We start from the raw sequence: 24853 nt of genomic DNA, 5'->3' as shown, positions 1-24853 counted from the left end.
TGGATACTGTTGCTTCTTTCTTCAACACCGAGAAGAAAGGGCTGTTTGGGATCAGTTTCTTTAAGGAAGGTCTCCATACTTGACCCCACCTGAGAGAGAGAGAGAGAGAGAGAGAGAGAGAGAGAGAGAGAGAGAGAGAGAGAGAGAGAGAGAGAGAGAGAGAGAGAGAGAGAGAGAGAGAGAGAGAGAGAGAGAGAGAGAGAGAGAGAGAGAGAGAGAGAGAGAGAGAGAGAGAGAGAGAATGTTTTTACTCAAGTCATTTGAATTTATACTGTCTGAATGTACGATGTACTGATTGTATGAATGGATGTGCGCAACTTGATAGATAGATGTACACAAGTAATGAATTCAGGGATGGATCTATCAATGTACACAACATTCATTTATTTTTGTGTGATGAATGGATGGATGAATTTTTAAAAACAATGTAACTGCACCGCACCGTGTGATGGAATGTTGCCTTCATCTTATTTTTGACAAGGGTCGTATCACTTGAGTGTTTCATCACCGATATGGCTTCCCTGCAATCATCACCAGTCAACTGGTTCTCATCTGAACGGATACGGCGTGGAGTCTTGGGGCCCTCTTGGAAAGTGGACCTGGATTTCTTGCTGTCTTGAGCAGAGTTCCGCTGAACAGTTTTCAACCTCCACGCTAGATAGCCGGAACCACTCTGGTGACCATAGAAATGTTCCTGTTGAAAAAGAAAAGCACATTGACTCACATCAACTGAGGAAAAACTCCAGGAAAACCCTTTAATAGGGAAAAAAATTGGAGAAACCTCAGGGTGAGCAACAGAGGAGGGATCCTCACCCAGGACTGGCAGACTTGCAATAGATGTTATATACAGACAAAAACAGTTTACAACACATAATGTATGGGGATGCAGGCCCGCCGATAGGGGGGGACAAACGGGTATTTTGTCCCGGGCCCAGGAATCGGGGGGGGCCCAAAAAAAAAAAAAGGAATATGCGCATTAGTCCGCAAATATGTCCAAATGTTTCAGGCACGCACGCCAATCAGGCTGAATTGATTTGAGAATCATCCCCGGTCAGCTGAATGACAGCCAGTGTAACGCGGCTCTGGTTTAACCTTATTTTGTTTCAAATAAGCCAGTATAGACATGGCCATGGGCGTCAGTTTGATTTCAGAAGTGCTGGGGACAATTACCATAAACCTGAGTAAGGTTTGAAAAGTGCTGGGTACAAGCTAGGCCCATTACTTCCGAATTGAGGTTTCATGATAAATAATAGGCATTGCATTAGATGATGCGTATTGACGCGATATTGTCCCCATATTAAAAGTTAAAAGCCATCTGCGCGGTCTTGTTTAGGCCGTCGGAAACATCACTGCGGCCACGCCATCTGCGCTTCAGAGAGGCACGGTCGCGCGATCTACACTTGAAAATCGAGTGCGCGTCTACATTGCGTCGTACGGTAAAGCGTTTGAGCCCAATGCACGATGTATATGGCCAGATTAAAATATTCATAAAAACAAAAATTCAAATTTTTTTCTGCAAACTCCACCAGATTCTTGTTCTACATGTCCCCAGCTACCTTTGTTGTGATTTTCAAGTCATTTCACTGCATCATTGTTTAATAATCTGATGCTGAAATCATCGGTGACATCCTCCCATCTCTTTATATCACTCTTCTTCTTTTCTTTTGCATAATGTGGTTTCATTTCACAATTTTTGCCTTTTACTTGCTTGATGTCCTTGTATGTGTATGTGTGTGTGACCATATTCCTTATTGGACATCCAGCCCTACCTGCACCAGCCCAAATAAACTGCTCATCTCTACCTTGTCTGCACCTCTCATCAGTGCACTACAGCCAAACAGGGAAGAGACAGAACCAAACTTAAATTATCACCACAACACCTCACAGTGAGCAGTTTAAAAAATACACCCTATCATAGTGGCCACTTGCATGGAAGATTTTGTTGAGAATTTTAATAAAATGTCTTCTCAGATTCCCAAAGAAACTTAATATTGATAAATCTGATGTAGCAATCAGATTTAACATATTTAAAACTCAACATATTTAAAAATGATTTAACAGAACTATATATGATGCCGTTACACAACTCAAACTATAATTTATTTTCCATCCTAATGCCTACACTGAACTGTCAACTTCGATATAGATTTCTGAGTTTACGGGGTGCACTTGAATGCACCATAAAACCGCGCACACGCTTTACCGTACGACGCGATGTAAACGGGAACTCGATTTTCAAGTGTAGCTAGCGCGCCGTGCCTCTCCGAAGCGCAGATGGCGTGACCGCAGTGAAACATCCTGGGTTGGGACAAACTTAAGTGTAGGCCCTATTCGTATTTCAAAATCCGCATTTTAGTACAAGACACGATTTCCGTTATTGCACAGCCCTTGACACACCAACAAATCTCAGACAAACCTCGACCAAGCAAGAGCGCATCAGGAGACGTAGCCTGGCTACAAACAGCCCTTGCCCTGACAAAGTTTTCAAACATTGCCAGGCTATGAAACGACGGGCAAGAGTGAACGAGCAGTAACCCCTCTGTGAAATAAGTTTTCATTCATTGTCTCTCGCCTGATATGCATCATAAACACTGACGAATCTTCACCTGCAACACCAGCGACGTCTTTCATTACACTGTAACAGACTGCAGACCGCAAGCGCAGTGTGTGGGAGCGGATTCAACATAGTTGCTATTCAGCAATGGGGGCTGATCGCAAGCACATTCATACAAGGAGAGTGAAAGCAGAGCGGATCAAATAGTCTTTGGTTAGGAGAATGCCATGATATAAAATTATAGTTTTTAGGTTCAGCACCAAAAGCGGCGTTTGCACTTTCTCTACTTTTTTAAAGTGGTGGGGACAAATCTGCTCATCAGACAAAGTGCCGTCCCCGGCGGAAATGACGCGCCTGGACATGGCAACGTGTGAAATTGCCATTTAGATAGAGTTGAATGTAACGAATGGGTTATAAACGTGACATTTTGGGGTAGCCTGTAACTTTTGTTTAGACTGATTTAACTTGACACTCGCCAGATGAATGGGCTCCGCCTTGTTCCCCGAACATTCTCAGACATACACGCGGGTCTGGCGATAAATAAAAGTACCCTTAACATGACTCCCTTGGTCAAGTGAAAAATGGTTGATGAAATGTGCAGTTTATGAGCTCTAAATGAATAAAATAGCGTTAGTTTTATTGTGGTAGGATTTTGAAAGCCATAACTCCACTCAGTCCATATCCATATCCAGGCAAAGTGGTAAATAATCCTTTTGGTTCCGCAATAAATGAGAGACTGGGAAAGTAGAGGTGGGTGGGTTGCTACGGGGGGGCATTTCAGAGAATTTTGTCCCGGGCCCAGCCAAACCTGTCAGCGGCCCTGTGGGGATGCATTACTGTTTATACTCACATAGCCTTTCTTGGAATCAGGGTCCTTCAATTTAGGGAACAGTGTTGTAATCCCAAGTGCGTAGAGGATTCGCACATTCACCGGAGGGACCCTACTGAAAAAAGAGAAAGGTCATTCCTCCAAAAACTGCTAATTTTATTTATGTGCACTTGGGTTATTACAGTTAACTAAAACTAGCAGGGAAAAAAATAATTTAAGAAACAGAAACTTAAAATAAAAATTATATTATTTCCAAAAATGAGAGCTAAATAAAAACTACAATAATAATACAAAAACTAAAATTAAAGTGAATGTCAGATAACATCAGCTTAGTTTTAGTTAGAGATGTTAAAGTTGCAGGAAGAAAAGGCCTCAGCTCAATATGGTACAAATGACCCTCAGGTAGATAAGAGTGAATGGAAACGTGATGAGGACTGATGGGAACATTATGGGATGCAACTAAAAGGGGAAAAATGTCATCTTCAGAGGTCTCACAGAGGCCTTCTCCTAAAACCTGAAAAGCTAAGACTGAGACCAAATAAAAACTAGTCAATTCCTCAAAATAAAAACTAGGGCTGGGCAAGTTAACTTGTTATTATCGCGTTACCGTATTAATTATTTAACGCCGTTAAATATTTTGTCGCGCATTAACACGTTTTATTTTTTTAAAGAAATTTTTTGAGGGCTTTTGTGCCTTTAATGGATAGGAAAGTTCAGACAGACAGGAAGCAGGGGCCGAGAGAGGGGGGAACGCACATGACACTGACGTGATGAAGGAAGGTGAAATGCTGTTTCAAAAAGCCTTTCCTTTCAAGATACTTTTAATAATTTGAGGAACTAATGTTAGCTAAACCTTGGTCCAGCGCAGTGTTGGCCAGGGCTAGCGAGCTAAGCTAACGTTAGCTAGCTAGACAACTTCGCTAGGTAGCTAGGGCCAAAGTCAACCACATAAAACAAACAAAAAATCGCTAAAATCATTAAAAAAGAGAAAGTTTTATCGACCGAAACTTAACTTACCGTAGAAAGAAGAGACTTGGAAGACAAGTGTGACTGCAGTCTGAGTGCTGACTCTGAGTGTAAATCCAGAGTGATTCTCAGAACGACGGAGTTCTTTCACTATCAGGAAAGAACTGCAGGGGAAGTTCATTTTGATCAATTCTGAGTAAAATGAATAGCAACCCCTGTTAATTTACACCAACACTAAAAAAAATAACACTGACACATTTGCTGCGCAGTGAAGCACTCGGGATGGGTGTCACTGTGGGCCCCTCCTCTCTCGCTTGGGAGTGTGAAGGGTGTGACAGAGATTTGGTCTGAAGGTCTCCATGGTAACCTCGGTTCTAATACGTCACAAAGAGCTCACAACATATGTGATGATAATGCCTCAACGACACACGTCAATGCACGTCAATGTAAAACACGTGCATGACACGTGATTTATACGTCATAACACGTCATTAAACGTCAGAGGCGAAAGTTTATAAATAGGACCCAGAGATATCAACAGCTTTGTGTTGGGAGGTTGTGGCTCCCCTCCCTCAGGGAGCAGGTTGAGAGGCTGATGGCAGATGGGCGTTGAGTCTCGGCTGCCAGGACAGCAGTCAGGCTCTTTCCATGCGTACAGTATGAGGCTGTGGCTGGAAGCGTCTGCTCCGCACTCGCAAGTCAGGCTTGTGTTGTGGACGGGAGCCCCCGGAATTGGTTGCGTCTTGGTCTCGGTCCTCTCATGTCCTTCTGGTCCCTGAGTACGTCTTTTGTGTTAATTCCAAACACAATCATCTGAGGCTACAGCAGTGCCCGCTGTCACTGCCGTGCATTATTAGCCTCCATCACCAGTGTTGCCATAGTTACTTTGAAACAGTAATCCGACTACTGACTACTGATTACTTCTTTAAAAAGTAACTTAGTTAAGTTACTGACTACTTGCTTTCAAAAGTAACTAAGTTAGATTACTTTTAGTTACTTTCAGCAGAGGCTGATCCCCCGCCCCTATAACATGAAAATGACTACCAGTTCTGCCAATACTCACTTTATTGACATGCATTTTAACCGGAACATCAAAAATGACACTGGCATTTGCAAACTTTTTCTTGAAATAGGCTTACATGTTTTTTAAATAAATAAAAAAATAAGACAGTCTTTCTTGACTTTACTTAAAATATAAAAAAAACCTCTTACATAAAAAAGTAATACATAATACCTATATTGAACATCCCTTGAACCTGTAGTTGTCTAACATTAGAGCAGCAAGAAGTGGTTTTATGAAACAAAAACAGTATAAAAAAAAAATCAAAATACTTTTTCTTCACTTCATTTAACTGTAGGGTGACCAGATGTCCCGAAAAATTCGGGACAGTCCCGAATTCTAAGCTTTTGTCTCGAATCCCGAATCTGGCTGTACTTGTCCCGAAAATTAAACTTATGCCAAATAATTACTTTTTAACCCCAGGTAAAGTACACATCTCAAACTAATGCTACTGCCGTCTGTGCCACCTAGAGGCTGCTTGCTTGCGCAGCCCCAAATGTTAAGTGGCTGCTTGCTGCCCCGGCTACAATGTATCTATTTTGTTATCTTTAGGACATTCTAATTCCATTCAATTGCAACAGTAAGCGTGAACAATGACCGGCGCGAAAATTCACTTTCACTGACACACAATAGCTAGCGAAATGGCAGACGAAGAGCCACACCACCAAGCAAAAAAAACAAAAGCGACAATGCAGGTACAGGAAGGAATGGGAGGGCAAATATTCATGGCTTAGGCTACAAATGCATTGACGGATGAATTTAAGGCGTTCTGTAAAGTGTGCAGGAAGGAGTTTGGCGTTTCCCACGGAGGAGAATCTGATGTTATAATGCGTTTTGATGTTTTGTACGTTCAGTTCGTCATGTTAAAGTTAATTTTAACTTTCATGTTAATTTTATGAACCCCGGAATTTTGGACTGTGTACGTTATACCAATACACTGGAACTGGCCATGATATTACCGGAGTGTGCGTCTTTTATTGCAATTATACCCAATCTACACTAGAACACTGAACACCGACGACAAAGCATTTTATGTAAGTCAGCCCACCCGCACGTGCGCGTTCGCATGCGCGCGCGCCCCGTCCCGAATTTCAGCCAACCTCATCTGGTCACCCTATTTAACTGAAATACTTATTACAAATTAAATGCTTTTTTGACTTCATTAAATCTAACTTAAATACGTCTTATAAAAAATAAAGTAGCATTTCTTGACTCAATTTAACATAAACACTTCTTTAAAAAAAAATACAATAGACGTTCTTGACTCCATGCATTTAACTCTGATTGCATCTATCTATGAATTACGGTAACACTTAAGTTATATTGAACATGTAGTTGTCCCGCATTAGAGCAGCAAGGAGTGGTTTTACAAAACATCAGTCATTCACTCGCAGCGATGCAGACAAACGGACGGTCATAACACGTAACCTGCTGATAATTATGGGCCCAAGCCAGTATGACAGTCAAGTTTTTGACCGAAAAATGTCACGTTTATCCACTCGTTGACCAATAAAAGTTTAAACAAACCTGATTGATCGTCAGACCCGTCGCTTTGCAGAAATGTTTGTATGCTAGTCGCCTACAACTGCAGCTGTTACTGGATTACCCAAAGCTACACCTGACGAAGTATACATAGATAAACACCCGTACACTCATTCAGATGTCATAGAAGATGTAATACAGTACAAAGACGTTAACAAGTCATCTTTGAGTCATCAATTGCGACCAGGTAAGATATACAGCTAGCTAGCCCTCTCCATAGCACTGCCTGAAACGTATATAAAGTTAGCACAAATAGCTAAACCTATCAACTATCGTCTGTGACAGGCACTGATAAAAACTGTGGTTTAGATTGGTGTATTTATTTAAAATGATTAGGGAAAGAGAGTAAAATGTAACAAATGATATCGCTGGTGTTTAACATTTTAGTGGAACAGATCACTTTTACTGGGTAGGTAGATGTAAAATAACGAGTGACTTCAGGCGAACCCCGCTCCCGTCGCGGACACTGATATTACTCATAAGAAAATGAAATTATCCCAAATTATTTCAATACAAATGTGTGGTTGTAATAATCGTGAATATATTTTGACAAAAGCCAAATATATGTTCCCCTGAAATGCAGAAATAGTAACGCACGATGTTTTAGATAAGTAACTTCAATCTGACTACTAGTTTTGAAATAGTAGTTGCGTTAGACTACTCGTTACTGAAAAAAGTAGTCCGACTACAGTAATGCGTTACTAATTAACGCGTTACCGGCATCACTGTCCATCACAACAGCTGGTCTCACTTTTCCATGGCAAGGAAACGAAACCAAATCATCACGGGTCCAACACATCACTTGTCCACTTCACTAGTGGGACCTGCTAGTAGGTTTTAAAGGGGGAAAAACTGAGATCGGGTTTAAGTATTAAGTTAACCTGCTGAGTCTTGGAAATAACTCTAAAATAATTTTAACTCCTCGGCAGGAATATCTCTGCAGCTCTCTCATCCAGAGGATCTACAATCATGCATGTGTTTGTAACATAGCAGAGGGTGTATTCTTACTAAAGTCAAGCATATTGCGTTTTGTGCACTCTGAGATGTTTAAAGCTCAGATTAATATCAGAGCTGAGATTTAGAAACACGTGGAACATTCTGTATTTCCTCTTTTGTCTGTTGAGGAGCTGCTAAATATCAATGGTTCAGTATTTGTAGCACATGCGCGTGCACGTAAACACATTCACTTATAATATCGTGCGCTCATAAATTCACAAACACTTACACACGCGTGCACAGACACACACACACACACACACACACACACACTCACAACGGCCTACAACCACCACACGCGGGCAAACTCGTGTGTTGGTGTGTGTTCCTGCAGATCATTCAGTCAAACCTGCAGCTGATTGGTAAGATAAGAAAGCTGGGAAAGCCTTGGCAAAATAAAAGAACGTTCATTTTTAAACGAATTTTATAAAGTGTACTCAGGAAAAAAGTTTTAGTGTATTTGTAAAATATACTCTGTATGTCACAGCCTGTGGGTTTTTGCTTCTATTTGTCATATGGTCATTTTGATTTCAGGAATCTGGGTTAGTTCCGTTTGGCTCATGCTGGATCTCTGTTTCGTGTCCTTTTGTCTTCTTCCATTTACTCAGTTATACTCTTGTTTTCTGCTCAGCCTGTAAAACTGGCTTAAGTTAGCCAAAGACCACCACCTGTCCTGTGTTAATCATCAGCCTCCTCAATATGAATGCTCTCAGTTTCCTTTTTTCATAGCCAGAGCCTCATTGTTGTTGTTCCCTTCTTGTGAGTTTGTTGTCAGTTTTGTGTTCCAGCTCTGCTCGATGTCTAGTTTTGTCTGAAGTTTTCATTTTTGGTGATTTCCTGTTTTGCATTAAAAGTACGCATTTATACTGTCCCGTGATTTAGTACAACAAATAGATCTTTCGAGAGTATAAATCATGTTATCATGTACTGTAAGAGTACCTCTGGTGTGAGAGCAGTAAACTTTAAGGTAACTACTAGTTATGTTTAGGTTTTATTTTGTACTGTAGCTATACATACTGTGGGCTACACCACAGCTGACTGCTTATACCTCATTATATAGTCATATACTGTATACATAGACCACTTTGGTATTGCCCTTGAGTATAATCCAGGGTTTTATACCTGAAGCTATGCCATAAATCCACTATCAGTGGACTACACATACGAATTCACAGACCAACTTGGAATTATTAGGAAGTTTATTTCTAAGAGTTCTGTGTTGAAGCAGTGCTGCACACTTAGAAGACGGTACATTGGGTTTAATTCATTTTCATTTTCAATTCATTTTTATTTATATCGCGCCAAATACAACAAATGTCATCTCAAGGCACTTAGATAATAAAGTCCAATTCAAGCCAATTGGAATTCAATTAATTGTAATCATAATTATTCATAAAATAATCCAATTCGTTCATATAGAGCCAATTCAAAAACAATTTCCTAGCTAAGGAAACCAACAGATTGCACTGAAAACTTTTTCTTTTTCAGTCCAATCTCCCGGCCTGAGCGTGCCTGAGGCGACTGTGGAGAGAAACGACTCCCTTTTAACAGGAAGAAACCTCTGGCAGAACCAGACTCAGGAAGGGTGGCCATCCGCCTCGACCAGCTGGGGTTTGAGAGGACAGAAAGGGGGGGGGGGCACTGTAACACCATTCAAAGGATATCTGTTGGAACAGGGAAACACGAGTTAATGACCACAATAATGTCACATATACATAAAGAGAGTAAAGTGAGGAAAGGTGTGACAGATGAGGCCCCCCAGCAGTCTGGGCCTATAGCAGCTTAACTATGGGATGTTTCAGGATCACCTGAGCCATCCCTAACTATAAGCTTTATCAAAAAGGAAAGTTTTAAGCCTGGTCTTAAAAGTGGAAAGGGTGTCTGCTTCCCGGACATTTACTGGTAGCTTATTCCACAAGAGAGGGGCCTGATAACTGAAGGCTCTGCCTCCCATTCTACTTTTAGAAACTCTGGGAACCTCAAGTAAACCTGCAGTTTGGGAACGAAGTGCTCTGTTAGGAAAATATCTTACAATGAGATCTTTAAGATATGATGGAGCTCGGTCATTAAGAGCTTTATATGTTAGGAGAAGAATCTTAAATTCTATTCTGAATTTAACAGGGAGCCAATGAAGAGAAGCTAAAACTGGAGAAATATGATCTCTCCTGTTAGTTCTCATCAGAACTCTGGCTGCAGCATTTTGGATCAACTGAAGGCTTTTCAGAGAATATGTGGGACAGCCCAATAATAAAGAATTACAGTAATCCAATCTTGAAGTAACAAATGCATGGACTAGTTTTTCTGCATCACTCTGAGACAAGATGTTCCTGATTTTAACAATATTACGAAGATGAAAGAAGGCAGTCCTAGAAACCTGTTTTATATGCGAGTCAAATGATAAATTCTGGTCAAAAATAACTCCAAGGTTCCTCACTGTAGAACTAGAAGCCAAGGAAATACCATCTAGAGTAACTATATAGCTAGACAATTTCTCCCTGAAGCGCTCAGGCCCAAAGATAACGACTTCACTTTTGTCTGAATTTAGAAGCAGACAGTTCTGAGTCATCCAGGTCTTTATGTCTTTAAGACATGCTTGTAGTCTGACCAACCTATTGGGTTCATCTGGTTTTATAGATACTGTATCTCCTTGAACAGTCTGGTTGGGATTGGGTCTAAAACACAAGTTGATGGTTTAGAAGAGACTATTGCTGTTGTTAGTTCAGAGAGATCAACTGGACAGAAGCTGTCTAAATATAAATCAGGTTCTAAAGATACTTCTAAAGCTGCTGTACTTGATGATACATCACTGACAATAGTGGGAAGGACTCCATCAATCTTCTCTCTAATAGAAACAATTTTATTGATAAAGAAGCTCATGAAATCATCACTGCTGAGAGTTAAAGGAATAACTGGCTCAGCAGAGCTCGGACTCTTTGTCAGCCTGGCTACAGTGCTGACAAGAAACCTGGGATTGTTCTTATTCTCTTCTATCAATGATGAATAATAAGCAGTTCTAGCTTTACGAAGGGCTTTCTTATACGTTATTAAACTATCTTTCCAGACTAATTGAGACTCTTCTTAATTAGAGGAACGTCACTGTCTCTCCAGCTTTCTTGCAGTCTGCTTTAAAGCACGCAGCTGTAAATTATTATACCAAGGAGCCAACATCTTCTGACTGATTACCTTCCTTTTCAGAGGGGCAACATTGTCCAGTGCTGTACGCATTGAAACTATAGTGCTGTCAACAAGAGAGTCAAGTGCTGCTGGAGTAAAGTTTAGGTAGTTGTCCTCTGTCATATCTGCACATGGCAGTGAAGAAAAGGATGATGGAATTAATTCTTTAAATCTGGTTACAGCATCCTCTGATAGACACCTTCTATATGTAAATTTCTTCTCAGAAACTGTATAGTCAAGTAATGTAAACTCAAAGGTTATCAGAAAATGGTCAGATAAGACAGGGTTATGAGGGAACACTGTTGACTGTTCACTCTCAATGCCATAAGTCAGCACAAGATCAAGGGTGTGATTAAGGCAGTGAGTCGGTCTGTGAACACTCTGAGAAAATCCAATAGAGTCTAATATAGAATTAAAGTTCATATTTAGGCTGTCATTTTCAACATCTACATGAATATTAAAGTCACCCACTACAATGACTTTATCTGTACTCAGCACTAACTGGGATAAAAACTCTGAGAATTCAGAGAGAAACTCAGAATAAGGGCCAGGTGGACGATACACAACAACAAACACAAGAGGTTTCTGGGATTTCCACTTTGCGTGGGAAAAACTGAGAATCAGAGATTCAAAAGAGCTCAAACTAATCTTGGGTCTGGGACTGATTAGTCACCCTGATCTGAAGATAGCTGCCACTCCTCCTCCTCTGCCTGTGGTTCCAGGAACGTGAACATTTAAACAGTCAGAGGGAGTTGCTTCATTAATGCTAACATGATCCTCCTGCTGCAGCCAGGTTTCTGTAAGACAAAATATATCAATATGATGATCACAAATCAACTCATTCACTAACAGAGACTGCGAAAGGAGAGATCTGATATTCAGCAAACCACATTTAATAGTTTGATGTTTTTGTTTAGTTAAAGTTTTTGTTTTAATAATTTCTTTTTGCACAAGAGGATTTGCTCCTTTTGTGTTAATCGATTGGGTGGGTAGCAGCAGGTGGGAAGCTGCAGAGAAGTGTGTAAGACTACAACTCTGCATCCTGGTCTGAGCCCTGGGTTGTCATGTTTTAGGGTGGCAAATAAATTCGTCCATATTTCTAGAAATGAGAAATCCATTCACTTCCAAAGTGGGATGGATGCCGTCTCTCCTCATCAGACCAGGTTTTCTCCAGAAAGATTGCCAATTATCTATGTAGCCCACATTGTTTGCTGGACACCATCTAGACAACCAGCGATTGAAGGACGACATGCGGCTAAACATGTCATCACTGGTCAGATTTGGCAGGGGTCCAGAGAAAACTACGGAGTCCGACATTGTTTTGGCAAAATTACACACCGATGCAACATTAATTTTAGTGACCTCCGATTGGCGTAACCGGGTGTCATTAACGCCGACGTGAATAACTATTTTACCATATTTACGTTTATCCTTAGCCAGCAGTTTTAAATATGATTCTATGTCGCCCGCTCTGGCCCCTGGAATGCATTTGACTATGGCCGCTGGTGCCTCTAATGCCACGTTTCTGACTATGGAGCTGCCAATTACCAGGGTTTTTTCCTCAGCGGGTGTGTCGCTGAGTGGGGAAAATCTGTTAGAAGCGTGGACAGGTCGATGGTGAACAACGGGCTTGACTTTAGAGCTATGCCTCTTCCTGACAGTCACCCAGCCACGTTGTAATCCTGGCTGCTCAGGTTCTGCTAGGGGGAGGCTAATTGAGCTAGCTACGCTAGGTGGCTCCACACTGGCTAAAGGGACCTGGCTCGCTATCGGTTGATTTTCAACAGTGCAGAGCCGAGCTTCCAATTCAGATAACCTCGCCTTCAAAACTACAAAAAGACTACATTTGTTACATGTACCATTATCGCTAAAGGAGGCAGAGGAGTAACTAAACATCTGACACACGGAGCAGGTGAAAGCAGGAGATGGAGGGAGAGAACTAGTAGCCATGCTACGCTAGAGAACCAGACCACCGTTAAAAAGTGAGAATAAAGATTAAAGATCTGTAGGAGTGTGTTAGAACAGAACGGTAAGCTATAGAGTTTAACTATGCAAAATTGTGTAAGTTATAGATCGAAATAAAGTGATTATCAGTACTCCAAGCGGAGCAAGAAATTTCACAGTGCACAAGCAAGGTAACAGGAAGTGATGCAACACGTCTTACCGCAAAGCGTCAAAGCGTCACAGCGTTCCCCAGAACAAATGCATGCCACCATCCGGTCTGCCCGGGTGACGTATTTATCCGGGTTGAAAACCGGATAACCCGGATTTTGTTACAGCTCTAAACACAAATGGAAGCCGTCTTTGCCGTTTCTGAGAAGTCGCATCTGAAAGATAGCATCTTAACTTTGTAAACCTTTTCAATCGGAACACGAGCCAGCTGAATCTATGCACAACTTTATGCAGACGCATCGCTTCAGACCATTCACTACAATATATGGTTGGATAAAAAAAAATGCGCTTATAAAACAAAGCTTACTTGGCAGAGGTCTGCACTCTCTGAGTGCATTTCTAGTTTAAAAATAAATTAAACAGGGGCGCTCGTGAGCAGACATGGAGTAGGCAGCATTTTTCAGAGCTCCTGCAGAATCAACAATATTTTTTTATGAAAACAGCTAAATATATGTGAAACTCAGCCTAAACGTTTGCAAAAGACAACACAGGGAGGCAAACGGTCTAACAGCACGCAGAGCGACGATTTGAATGGCAGAAAAGCTCCAAAAAAACAAATACGGCGGCAAAGCTAATGCTAATAGGTCACGACCTACCACGAGACAAACGCCAGGTGTACCGAACCAGCCCACACCCACTCGGCCAAAAAACTCAGACATGACCGCTGAAGCTATCAAAGAGGAGGTCTTATCTTTTCTAAAATCATAAGGAATGAACTCAAAAGTGCGCTGGCGGATGACTTCAACACACTTAAATCGGAACTGCAAGGAATGCTGTCAGAAGTCGCCAATACTACAAAAGCAATGCGGGCAGAAATCGACCAGATCAGAACAGACATTATGGAGATGGGGGGCGGATAGTAGACCAGATATATTAATTGAAATAGAACAAACTCTTTATAGGATTAATATGATGGGGCTTACAGTAAATTTTATATGGGTACCAGCGCATTATGGAGTTGAGGGAAATGAAATGGCAGATAGAATGGCTAAACAGAGTGTAAAACGAGTAATGATTGATATTAATGTAAGACTGAGTGTAAAAGAGGTAAAGGGTATTATAAAACAAAAAATGGAAGAGAGATGGCAAAAGTTATGGGAGGAAGAAAGAAAAGGACGTTGGTTGTATAAAATACAACCGAAAATAGGGAAATGAGAAGAACAGAAAGAAGTAGGAGAGAAGAGACAATTATAACAAGACTTCGAATTGGACATAATGGATTGAATAAAAACCTATATATGATAGGAAAATATCAGTCAGGGAAATGTGAGTGTGGGGAAGATGAGACAATTGAACATGTTATATTATGTTTTAGGAATTATCAGGCTCAGAGAAATAATTTAATTAGAAATCTTAGTAGGATGAAAATGAAATTGGATATAGTAGATTTATTGCAAAAAGAATCAGGAAACAGAGGATATCAGGTCATTTTTTATTATTTAAAACAGTGTAGGTTATATAATAGAATTTAGTATATATAAAGTATATAAATAAGTGTATATGAGTAGGGACTATGTAAAACTGTAGGAATATGTAGATATAAGGGTGTATATGTGGATATGGGTGTATATATGAGTGTATGGGTGTATATATATATATATATAAATATAGGTATATATAATTGTCATGAGATCCACACTCCTTACCAGTTGGTGGCGGTAATGCTGCTTTAAGTTGTTTGCCAACCGCCAATAAAAAAAAAATTAAATAGAGAGAGAAATATTTTCCTGTACTTTACCTTCACCTGCTGCCATGTACGCTTTTGGCTGTTAAGATTGCACCTGTTGAGATGTAACAGTGAAAAATGTGGGTCACACACTCACGATAATATAGTCACAAAGTATGATGATGCGTGTCGATTATTGGGTTATTAATAAACTGAGCAGGGCCAGTATATGTGTGCTGTACATCTCAAACAGAGACAATTCAACATGCTTTATGTAAACAAATTATAACACAAAGAGGAGAGCATAAATACATGAGGACTTTCATAACTTACACATTTAGTCTGTCAGCACTTGTTAGCCATGGCGTTTCTTCGCTTTATTGATCGCAGCTGTATTACCATTTCTGGTGATGACACTTTTAAAATCCTCATACAGCTCCATCAGCATTATTTCTTTTGCTGCCGAAAAAGTAACAGCTCTTGTCTTGCTCTCCTTTTCTGCCATCTCCCTTTTTCCACCATCCACTCGTCAGGGCTTCTTACGTTCCTCGTGCACTCGCACTTAGCCAGGCTATGTAAGCCTTGCTTGGATTAGACTCACTGAGATGCAGTTAAAATGTCTTTGTGGAACAACTTGAGGCTTAATTGGGAGATGGTGCTAGTTCAAGCGACACTTTCCGGCTATAGCCTGGCTTTCTTTAGCTACTTTCGAGGAATACCCACCTGGTTGCTGACCGTTAGATTTGTTGGTACACACACTCGTCCCTGGGTGGGCTCGAACCACCAACCTTTCGGTTAACAGCTGAACGCCCTGGCCGATTGCGCCACAGAGACTTGCTGTAGCTGTCTGTGGGCGTGGCCTCGATTATTACCACCTCTCATCCCTTCAATTACAGTGTGTGTTCGATTTCTTTATGTTTGTCATAAGGTTGATATCTGCTGTGTAGGTAACAAGTAAAGTAGCACACAACAAGTGGTCAATAACTTCCTGGTCTGACTTGTTAAAGAAAGAGATTTAATGTCAAATTTTTTCCCAAGTGCCCTCATTTGGTCTCTCAGCCTTTTTGAATTTTTTCTTGTTTGTGTGTGACTTTCATAGAAATATGACAAAAAGGTTGTTTTTCACTTTGTTTGTGCAATTTTGACAAAAGACAGAGGAGCCTCCAAGTTGAGTCATGCATTACACTGTACTTAACAGGTCACCCTTGGAGAAATATTTTGCCAAGGAGCGTGTATAATGCATAAGGAGAGCGTTTTGGCGGCAGAATGTTTGCGTTAACTCCCATAATACGCATAAGTCTGAGCGTCCCTGGGTGGGCTTGAACCACCAACCTTTCGGTTAACAGCCGAACGCGCTAACCGATTGCGCCACAGAGACTCTGCCTGGCTTTTTTTGGCAGTGGGTCTGTTTTCGAGCTTGACTGCCCCATCATGGCGGTAGATGCAAGCGTTCTGTATTTTGCGTGATGAGACTTGAGTGAACTGCTGCTGATCTATGTCAAACTTGAACCGAAAAGTAGGAGGTGCTATACAGCAAGATTACCAGTTACAATATAATTGTAATATCTCTCATCAAATAGCTCAGCATGCTTGGGCACCTTAACTCTTGTCAACTAAATGACAACTTGTGGGTTCAGTGGGACAAGTTACCCAGTACAGCTATCGATTTGCTACCAAACCTACAACTGGTTGCTTACCGGTAGATTTGTTGGTACACACACTCGTCCCTGGATGGGCTCGAACCACCAACCTTTCGGTTAACAGCCGAACGCGCTGGCCAATTGCGCCAGAGAGACTTGCTGTAGTTGTCTGTGGGATTGGCCTCGATCATTACCACCTCTCACCCCTTCATTAGAGTGTGTGTTCGATTTCTTTATGTTTGTCATAAGGTTGATATCTGCTGTGTAGGTAACAGGTAAAGTAGCACACTACAAGTAGTCAATAACTTCCTGGTCTGACTTGTTAAAGAAAGAGATTTAATGTCAAAATTTTTCCCAAGTGCCGTCATTTGGTCTCTCAGCCTTTTTGAATTTTTCCTTGTTTGTGTATGACTTTCATAGCAATATGACAAAAAGGTTGTTTTTTCACTTTGCTTGTGCAATTTTGACAAAAGAGAGAGGAGTCTCCAGGTTGAGTCATGCATTACACTGCACTTAACAGGTCACCCTTGGAGAAATATTTTGCCAAGGAGCGTGTATATTGCGTAAGGAGAGCGTTTTGGCGGCAGAATGTTTGCGTTAACTCCCATAATACGCATAAGTCAGACCGTCCCTGGGTGGGCTTGAACCACCAACCTTTCGGTTAACAGCCGAACGCGCTAACCGATTGCGCCACAGAGACTCTGCCTGGCTTTTTTTTGGCAGTGGGCGTGGCTTCGAGCTTGACTGCCCCCTCTTGGCGGTAGATGCAAGCGTTCTGTATTTTTGTGTGATGAGACTTGAGTGAAATGCTGCTGATCTATGTCAAACTTGAACCGAAAAGTAGGAGGTGCTATACAGCATTATTACCAGTTACAATACAATTGTAATATCTCTCATCAAATAGCTCAGCATGCTTTGGCACCTTAACTATTGTCAACTAAATGACTTAAAGGATAACTTGTGGGTTCAGTGGGACAAGTTACCCAGTACAGCTATCGATTTGCTACCAAACCTACAACTGGTTGCTTACCGGTAGATTTGTTGGTACACACACTCGTCCCTGGGTGGGCTCGAACCACCAACCTTTCGGTTAACAGCCGAACGCGCTGGCCAATTGCGCCACAGAGACTTGCTGCAGTTGTCTGTGGGATTGGCCTCGATCATTACCACCTATCACCCCTTCATTAGAGTGTGTGTTCGATTTATTTATGTTTGTCATAAGGTTGATATCTGCTGTGTAGGTAACAAGTAAAGTAGCACACTACAAGTAGTCAATAAGTTCCTGGTCTGACTTGTTAAAGAAAGAGATTTAATGTCAAATTTTGTCTCAAGTGTCCTCATTTGGTCTCTCAGCCTTTTTGAATTTTTTCTTGTTTGTGTGTGACTTTCATAGCAATATGACAAAAAGGTTGTTTTTTCACTTTGCTTGTGCAATTTTGACAAAAGACAGAGGAGCCTCCAGGTTGAGTCATACATTACACTGCACTTAACAGGTCACCCTTGGAGAAATATTTTGCCAAGGAGCGTGTATAATGCGTAAGGAGAGCGTTTTGGTGGCAGAATGTTTGCTTTAACTCACGTAATACGCATAAGTCAGAAAGTCCCTGGGTGGGCTTGAACCACCAACCTTTCGGTTAACAGCCGAATGCGCTAACCGATTGCGCCACAGAGACTCTGCCTGGCTGTTTTTTGGCAGTGGGCGTGGCTTTGAGCTTGACTGCCCCCTCATGGCGGTAGATGCAAGCGTTCTGTATTTTTGCGTGATGAGACTTGAGTGAAATGCTGCTGATCTATGTCAAACTTGAACCGAAAAGTAGGAGGTGCTATACAGCAAGATTACCAGTTACAATACAATTGTAATATCTCTCATCAAACAGCTCAGCATGCTTTGGCACCTTAACTCTTGTCAACCAAATGACTTAAAGGATAACTTGTGTGTTCAGTGGGACAAGTCACCCATTACAGCTATCGATTTGCTACCAAACCTACAACTGGTTGCTGACCTGTAGATTTGTTGGTAAACACACTCGTCCCTGGGTGGGCTCGAACAACCAACCTTTCTGTTAACAGCCGAACGCGCTGGCCGATTGCGCCACAGAGACTTGCTGTAGTTGTCTGCGGGCGTGGCCACGATCATTACCACCTCTCACCCCTTCATTAGAGTGTGTGTTCGATTTCTTTATGTTTGTCATAAGGTTGATATCTGCTGTGTTGGTAACAAGTAAAGTAGCACAAAACAAGTAGTCAATAAGTTCCTGGTCTGACTTGTTAAAGAAAGAGATTTAATGTCAAATTTTTTCTCAAGTGTCCTCATTTGGTCTCTCAGCCTTTTTGAATTTTTCCTTGTTTGTGCATGACTTTCATAGCAATATGACAAAAAGGTTGTTTTTTCACTTTGCTTGTGCAATTTTGACAAAAGATAGAGGAGCCTCCAGGTTGAGTCATTCATTACACTGCACTTAACAGGTCACCCTTGGAGAAATATTTTGCCAAGGAGCGTGTATAATGCGTAAGGAGAGCGTTTTGGTGGCAGAATGTTTGCTTTAACTCACGTAATACGCATAAGTCAGAAAGTCCCTGGGTGGGCTTGAACCACCAACCTTTCGGTTAACAGCCGAATGCGCTAACCGATTGCGCCACAGAGACTCTGCCTGGCTTTTTTTGGCAGTGGGCGTGGCTTCGAGCTTGACTGCCCCCTCATGACGGTAGATGCAAGCGTTCTGTATTTTTGCGTGATGAGACTTGAGTGAAATGCTGCTGATCTATGTCAAACTTGAACCGAAAAGTAGGAGGTGCTATACAGCAAGATTACCAGTTACAATACAATTGTAATATCTCTCATCAAATAGCTCAGCATGCTTTGGCACCTTAACTCTTGTCAACCAAATGACTTAAAGGGTAACTTGTGGGTTCAGTGGGACAAGTTACCCAGTACAGCTATCGATTTGCTACCAAACCTACAACTGGTTGCTGACCGGTAGATTTGTTGGTACACACACTCGTCCCTGGGTGGGCTCGAACCACCAACCTTTCGGTTAACAGCCGAACGCGCTGGCCAATTGCGCCACAGAGACTTGCTGTAGTTGTCTGCGGGCATGGCCACGATCATTACCACCTCTCACCCCTTCATTAGAGTGTGTGTTCGATTTCTTTATGTTTGTCATAAGGTTGATATCTGCTGTGTAGGTAACAAGTAAAGTAGCACAAAACAAGTAGTCAATAACTTCCTGGTCCGACTTATTAAAGAAAGAGATTTAATGTCAAATTTTGTCTCAAGTGCCCTCATTTGGTCTCTCAGCCTTTTTGAATTTTTTCTTGTTTGTGTGTGACTTTCATAGCAATATGAAAAAAAGGTTGTTTTTTCACTTTGCTTGTGCAATTTTGACAACATACAGAGGAGCCTCCAGGTTGAGTCATGCATTACACTGCACTTAACAGGTCACCCTTGGAGAAATATTTTGCCAAGGAGCGTGTATAATGCGTAAGGAGAGCGTTTTGGTGGCAGAATGTTTGCTTTAACTCACGTAATACGCATAAGTCAGAAAGTCCCTGGGTGGGCTTGAACCACCAACCTTTCGGTTAACAGCCGAATGCGCTAACCGATTGCGCCACAGAGACTCTGCCTGGCTTTTTTTGGCAGTGGGCGTGGCTTCGAGCTTGACTGCCCCCTCATGACGGTAGATGCAAGCGTTCTGTATTTTTGCGTGATGAGACTTGAGTGAAATGCTGCTGATCTATGTCAAACTTGAACCGAAAAGTAGGAGGTGCTATACAGCAAGATTACCAGTTACAATACAATTGTAATATCTCTCATCAAATAGCTCAGCATGCTTTGGCACCTTAACTCTTGTCAACCAAATGACTTAAAGGGTAACTTGTGGGTTCAGTGGGACAAGTTACCCAGTACAGCTATCGATTTGCTACCAAACCTACAACTGGTTGCTGACCGGTAGATTTGTTGGTACACACACTCGTCCCTGGGTGGGCTCGAACCACCAACCTTTCGGTTAACAGCCGAACGCGCTGGCCAATTGCGCCACAGAGACTTGCTGTAGTTGTCTGCGGGCATGGCCACGATCATTACCACCTCTCACCCCTTCATTAGAGTGTGTGTTCGATTTCTTTATGTTTGTCATAAGGTTGATATCTGCTGTGTAGGTAACAAGTAAAGTAGCACAAAACAAGTAGTCAATAACTTCCTGGTCTGACTTGTTAAAGAAAGAGATTTAATGTCAAATTTTGTCTCAAGTGCCCTCATTTGGTCTCTCAGCCTTTTTGAATTTTTTCTTGTTTGTGTGTGACTTTCATAGCAATATGAAAAAAAGGTTGTTTTTTCACTTTGCTTGTGCAATTTTGACAAAAGACAGAGGAGCCTCCAGGTTGAGTCATGCATTACACTGCACTTAACAGGTCACCCTTGGAGAAATATTTTGCCAAGGAGCGTGTATAATGCGTAAGGAGAGCGTTTTGGTGGCAGAATGTTTGCTTTAACTCACGTAATACGCATAAGTCAGAAAGTCCCTGGGTGGGCTTGAACCACCAACCTTTCGGTTAACAGCCAAATGCGCTAACCGATTGCGCCACAGAGACTCTGCCTGCATTTTTTTGCCAGTGGCCGTGGCTTCGAGCTTGACTGCCCCCTCATGGCGGTAGATGCAATCGTTCTGTATTTTTGCGTGATGAGACTTGAGTGAAATGCTGCTGATCTATGTCAAACTTGAACCGAAAAGTAGGAGGTGCTATACAGCAAGATTACCAGTTAAAATACAATTGTAATATCTCTCATCAAATAGCTCAGCATGCTTTGGCACCTTAACTCTTGTTAACCAAATGACTTAAAGGATAACTTGTGGGTTCAGTGGGACAAGTTACCCAGTACAGCTATCGATTTGCTACCAAACCTACAACTGGTTGCTGACCGGTAGATTTGTTGGTACACAGTCTCGTCCCTGGGTGGGCTCGAACCGCCAACCTTTTGGTTAACAGCCGAACGCACTGGCCAATTGCGCCAGAGAGACTTGCTGTATTTGTCTGTGGGATTGGCCTCGATCATTACCACCTATCACCCCTTCATTAGAGTGTGTGTTCGATTTATTTATGTTTGTCATAAGGTTGATATCTGCTGTGTAGGTAACAAGTAAAGTAGCACACTACAAGTAGTCAATAACTTCCTGGTCTGACTTGTTAAAGAAAGAGATTTAATGTCAAATTTAGTCTCAAGTGCCCTCATTTGGTCTCTCAGCCTTTTTGAATTTTTCCTTGTTTGTGTATGACTTTCATAGCAATATGACAAAAAGGTTGTTTTTTCACTTTGCTTGTGCAATTTTGACTAAAGACAGAGGAGCCTCCAGGTTGAGTCATGCATTACACTGCACTTAACAGGTCACCCTTGGAGAAATATTTTGCCAAGGGGCGTGTATAATGCGTAAGGAGAGCGTTTTGGCGGCAGAATGTTTGCGTTAACTCCCATAATACGCATAAGTCAGACCGTCCCTGGGTGGGCTTGAACCACCAACCTTTCAGTTAACAGCTGAACGCGCTAACCAATTGCGCCACAGAGACTCTGCCTGGCTTTTTTTTGGCAGTGGGCGTGGCTTCAAGCTTGAATGCCCCCTCATGGCGGTAGATGCAAGTGTTCTGTATTTTTGCGTGATGAGACTTGAGTGAAATGCTGCTGATCTATGTCAAACTTGAACCGAAAAGTAGGAGGTGCTATACAGCAAGATCACCAGTTACAATACAATTGTAATATCTCTCATAAAATAGCTCAGCATTCTTTGGCACCTTAACTCTTGTCAACCAAATGACTTAAATCATATCAAATCAGTCACCAAATCAGCCTTTTATCAACTTAAGAACATATCCAGAATTAAGGGTTTCATGTCCCAAACAGATCAGGAGAAGCTGATTCATGCTTTTATCTCCAGCAGACTTGACTACTGTAACGGTCTTCTGACTGGACTCCCCCAAAAGAGTCTCAAACAGCTGCAGCTCATTCAGAACGCTGCAGCCCGAGTTTTAACCAGAACAAAGAGATCACATCACATCACCCCAGTTCTCAAGTCTTTACATTGGCTCCCGGTCAGATACAGAATAGATTTTAAAGTTCTGCTACTCGTCTACAAATCACGGAATGGTTTAGGTCCAGAATACATGAATGACATGCTAGCAGAGTATAAACCCAGCAGAGCTCTGAGATCTGCTGACTCAGGTCAGATAGTGGAGCCCAGAGTTCAAACTAGACACGGTGAAGCAGCTTTTAGCTGTTATGCTGCACACAACTGGAACAAACTACCAGCAGAACTGAAATCAGCCCCAACAGTGAGCACTTTTAAATCCAGGTTAAAAACATTTCTCTTTCGGTGTGCGTATGGTTGAGTTTATATCATTCTTTATCCCCTCTTCTTTGATTGATTTTAACTGTGTTTTTAATTTTTATTCTATTTTTTTTTCTCTTTAAATTGCTGCTTTATGCTGTTCTTTTAAATGCCTTGTCTTTATGTAAAGCACATTGAGTTGCCTGTGGTATGAAATGCGCTATATAAATAAAGATGCCTTGCCTTGCCTTGCCTTAAAGGATAACTTGTGGGTTCAGTGGGACAAGTTACCCAGTACAGCTATCGATTTGCTACCAAACCTACAACTGGTTGCTGACCGGTAGATTTGTTGGTACACACACTCGTCCCTGGGTGGGCTCGAACCACCAACCTTTTGGTTAACAGCCGAACGCGCTAACCGATTGCGCCACAGAGACTCTGCTTTGCTTTTTTTGGCAGTGGGTGTGGCTTCGAGCTGGACTGCCCCCTCATGGCGGTAGATGCAAGCGTTCTGTATTTTTGCGTGATGAGACTTGAGTGAACTGCTGACTGCTGACTATGTCAAACTTGAACCGAAAAGTAGGAGGTGCTATACAGCAAAATTACCAGTTACAATAGAATTATAATATCTCTCATCAAACAGCTCAGCATGCTTTGGCACTAGAACTCGGTCAAATAGTCGACTTATTCGACGTCATAAATTCGTCGACATGATTAATTCACGTTTTGTGCATCGCAAATCTTTTTTTTTTGGTTGAAGTCCCCGTTCCAAACGACCTACTAGATGAACTCTCACTCCAGTCCAGCGGTGGCAGTAAATATGCACCAGAGTCGCCAATCGGTGTAGACGCCTTAGTTTAAAACGGAAGAAGAAGAATTCATAACGATGGCGGCGGCAAGCAGTAGTTGGAGCACTGAAGAGCATATAGCTTAAAAAAACACGCACACGGTCTTCCAAAGTCTGGGAATTTTTCACCCTTAATGCTCCTAACAATGTGGTTGTTTGCAGACTATGCAAATTTAATTTGGCGTACCACAGCAGTACATCAGCGATGCACGAACACTTAAAACGAAAGCACCCTGGAGCTCGTCAGGATGGCAGCAAAACACCGTAAGTTCTGTTGATTTCAAGATCCTCTCTGAATAAACGCTACGTTAGACTGTTGAGTTGTTGTCTAGTTATATTCCCGGCGTAAAAGTTACGTCTTTTAATTACGACTAGAACAGGTCCCGTGTTTGCCAGTTTAAAGCTGTTAGCGCTACCAGTCCCGACATGTTTCTTCTGTGTTATCTATTTGCTAACACTGGACGGTGGATTTTATACTCTGCCATTATGTAGTTCTAGTCTACCTGTTGACTGTCGAAATTCCACGATCTAGTAGCAACCAGATCCAAGTAGTAAACACGCATTACAAGTTGACAATTTAAATTACATAAATAATTTTTTAAGTTGAGCCTCTGAGATGGCTGTAGTATAGCCTACTGTTAGCAAAATGTATCATAATAACAGCAATGATGTGGACGATGCTATATTTTTGATTTGCTGCTGTGAATATTCATGTACTTTATGTTTTTTGCCTTTACAGGAGTAAGCAAAGCAGTGTGGCGGACTTTTTTCATAAAAATAACCAGGCACCTTGCACACCCCAGGAGGCTAGTGTGTACACAAACAGGATTGTCTCTATGATTGTGAAGGACATGAGGCCCCTTGCGATTGTTGAAGGTGAAGGCTTCAGTGAAATGATAAACACTTTCCACTCAGGATACACCCTTCCATCCAGGCGCCACTTCACTGACTTAATGGAGAAGAAGTATATGGTTACCATGGACAAAGTGAAAAGTGAACTAAAAAAAAAGCATTTCCAAACTATCCCTAACAACTGATGCTTGGACCAGTCTGGCCACTGAGGCATATTTAGGTGTCACCTGTCATTTCA

General features: G+C 41.7%; 11 non-coding genes across 11 annotated transcripts; all 11 read right to left on the bottom strand.

The window, feature by feature from the left end:
• Window positions 1-16263: 16263 nt before the first annotated feature.
• trnan-guu (transfer RNA asparagine (anticodon GUU)) lies at window positions 16264-16337 on the bottom strand. Its single transcript has one exon. It is a non-coding gene; the product is annotated as a tRNA-Asn (tRNA).
• Window positions 16338-17225: 888 nt separating this feature from the next.
• trnan-guu (transfer RNA asparagine (anticodon GUU)) lies at window positions 17226-17299 on the bottom strand. Its single transcript has one exon. It is a non-coding gene; the product is annotated as a tRNA-Asn (tRNA).
• A 355-nt stretch (window positions 17300-17654) lies between these two features.
• trnan-guu (transfer RNA asparagine (anticodon GUU)) lies at window positions 17655-17728 on the bottom strand. The gene has a single exon. It is a non-coding gene; the product is annotated as a tRNA-Asn (tRNA).
• A 470-nt stretch (window positions 17729-18198) lies between these two features.
• On the bottom strand, window positions 18199-18272 carry trnan-guu (transfer RNA asparagine (anticodon GUU)). Its single transcript has one exon. It is a non-coding gene; the product is annotated as a tRNA-Asn (tRNA).
• An 899-nt stretch (window positions 18273-19171) lies between these two features.
• trnan-guu (transfer RNA asparagine (anticodon GUU)) lies at window positions 19172-19245 on the bottom strand. Its single transcript has one exon. It is a non-coding gene; the product is annotated as a tRNA-Asn (tRNA).
• Window positions 19246-19599: 354 nt separating this feature from the next.
• Window positions 19600-19673, bottom strand: trnan-guu (transfer RNA asparagine (anticodon GUU)). The gene has a single exon. It is a non-coding gene; the product is annotated as a tRNA-Asn (tRNA).
• Window positions 19674-20143: 470 nt separating this feature from the next.
• Window positions 20144-20217, bottom strand: trnan-guu (transfer RNA asparagine (anticodon GUU)). The gene has a single exon. It is a non-coding gene; the product is annotated as a tRNA-Asn (tRNA).
• A 354-nt stretch (window positions 20218-20571) lies between these two features.
• On the bottom strand, window positions 20572-20645 carry trnan-guu (transfer RNA asparagine (anticodon GUU)). Its single transcript has one exon. It is a non-coding gene; the product is annotated as a tRNA-Asn (tRNA).
• A 470-nt stretch (window positions 20646-21115) lies between these two features.
• On the bottom strand, window positions 21116-21189 carry trnan-guu (transfer RNA asparagine (anticodon GUU)). Its single transcript has one exon. It is a non-coding gene; the product is annotated as a tRNA-Asn (tRNA).
• An 898-nt stretch (window positions 21190-22087) lies between these two features.
• Window positions 22088-22161, bottom strand: trnan-guu (transfer RNA asparagine (anticodon GUU)). The gene has a single exon. It is a non-coding gene; the product is annotated as a tRNA-Asn (tRNA).
• Window positions 22162-23279: 1118 nt separating this feature from the next.
• On the bottom strand, window positions 23280-23353 carry trnan-guu (transfer RNA asparagine (anticodon GUU)). Its single transcript has one exon. It is a non-coding gene; the product is annotated as a tRNA-Asn (tRNA).
• Between the last annotated feature and the right edge of the window lie 1500 nt (window positions 23354-24853).

The sequence above is a fragment of the Odontesthes bonariensis genome, chromosome 8 (assembly GCF_027942865.1).
Source record: "Odontesthes bonariensis isolate fOdoBon6 chromosome 8, fOdoBon6.hap1, whole genome shotgun sequence".
NCBI classification, from domain to species: Eukaryota; Metazoa; Chordata; class Actinopteri; order Atheriniformes; family Atherinopsidae; genus Odontesthes; species Odontesthes bonariensis.
This window is presented reverse-complemented; position numbering and strand designations above follow the sequence as displayed.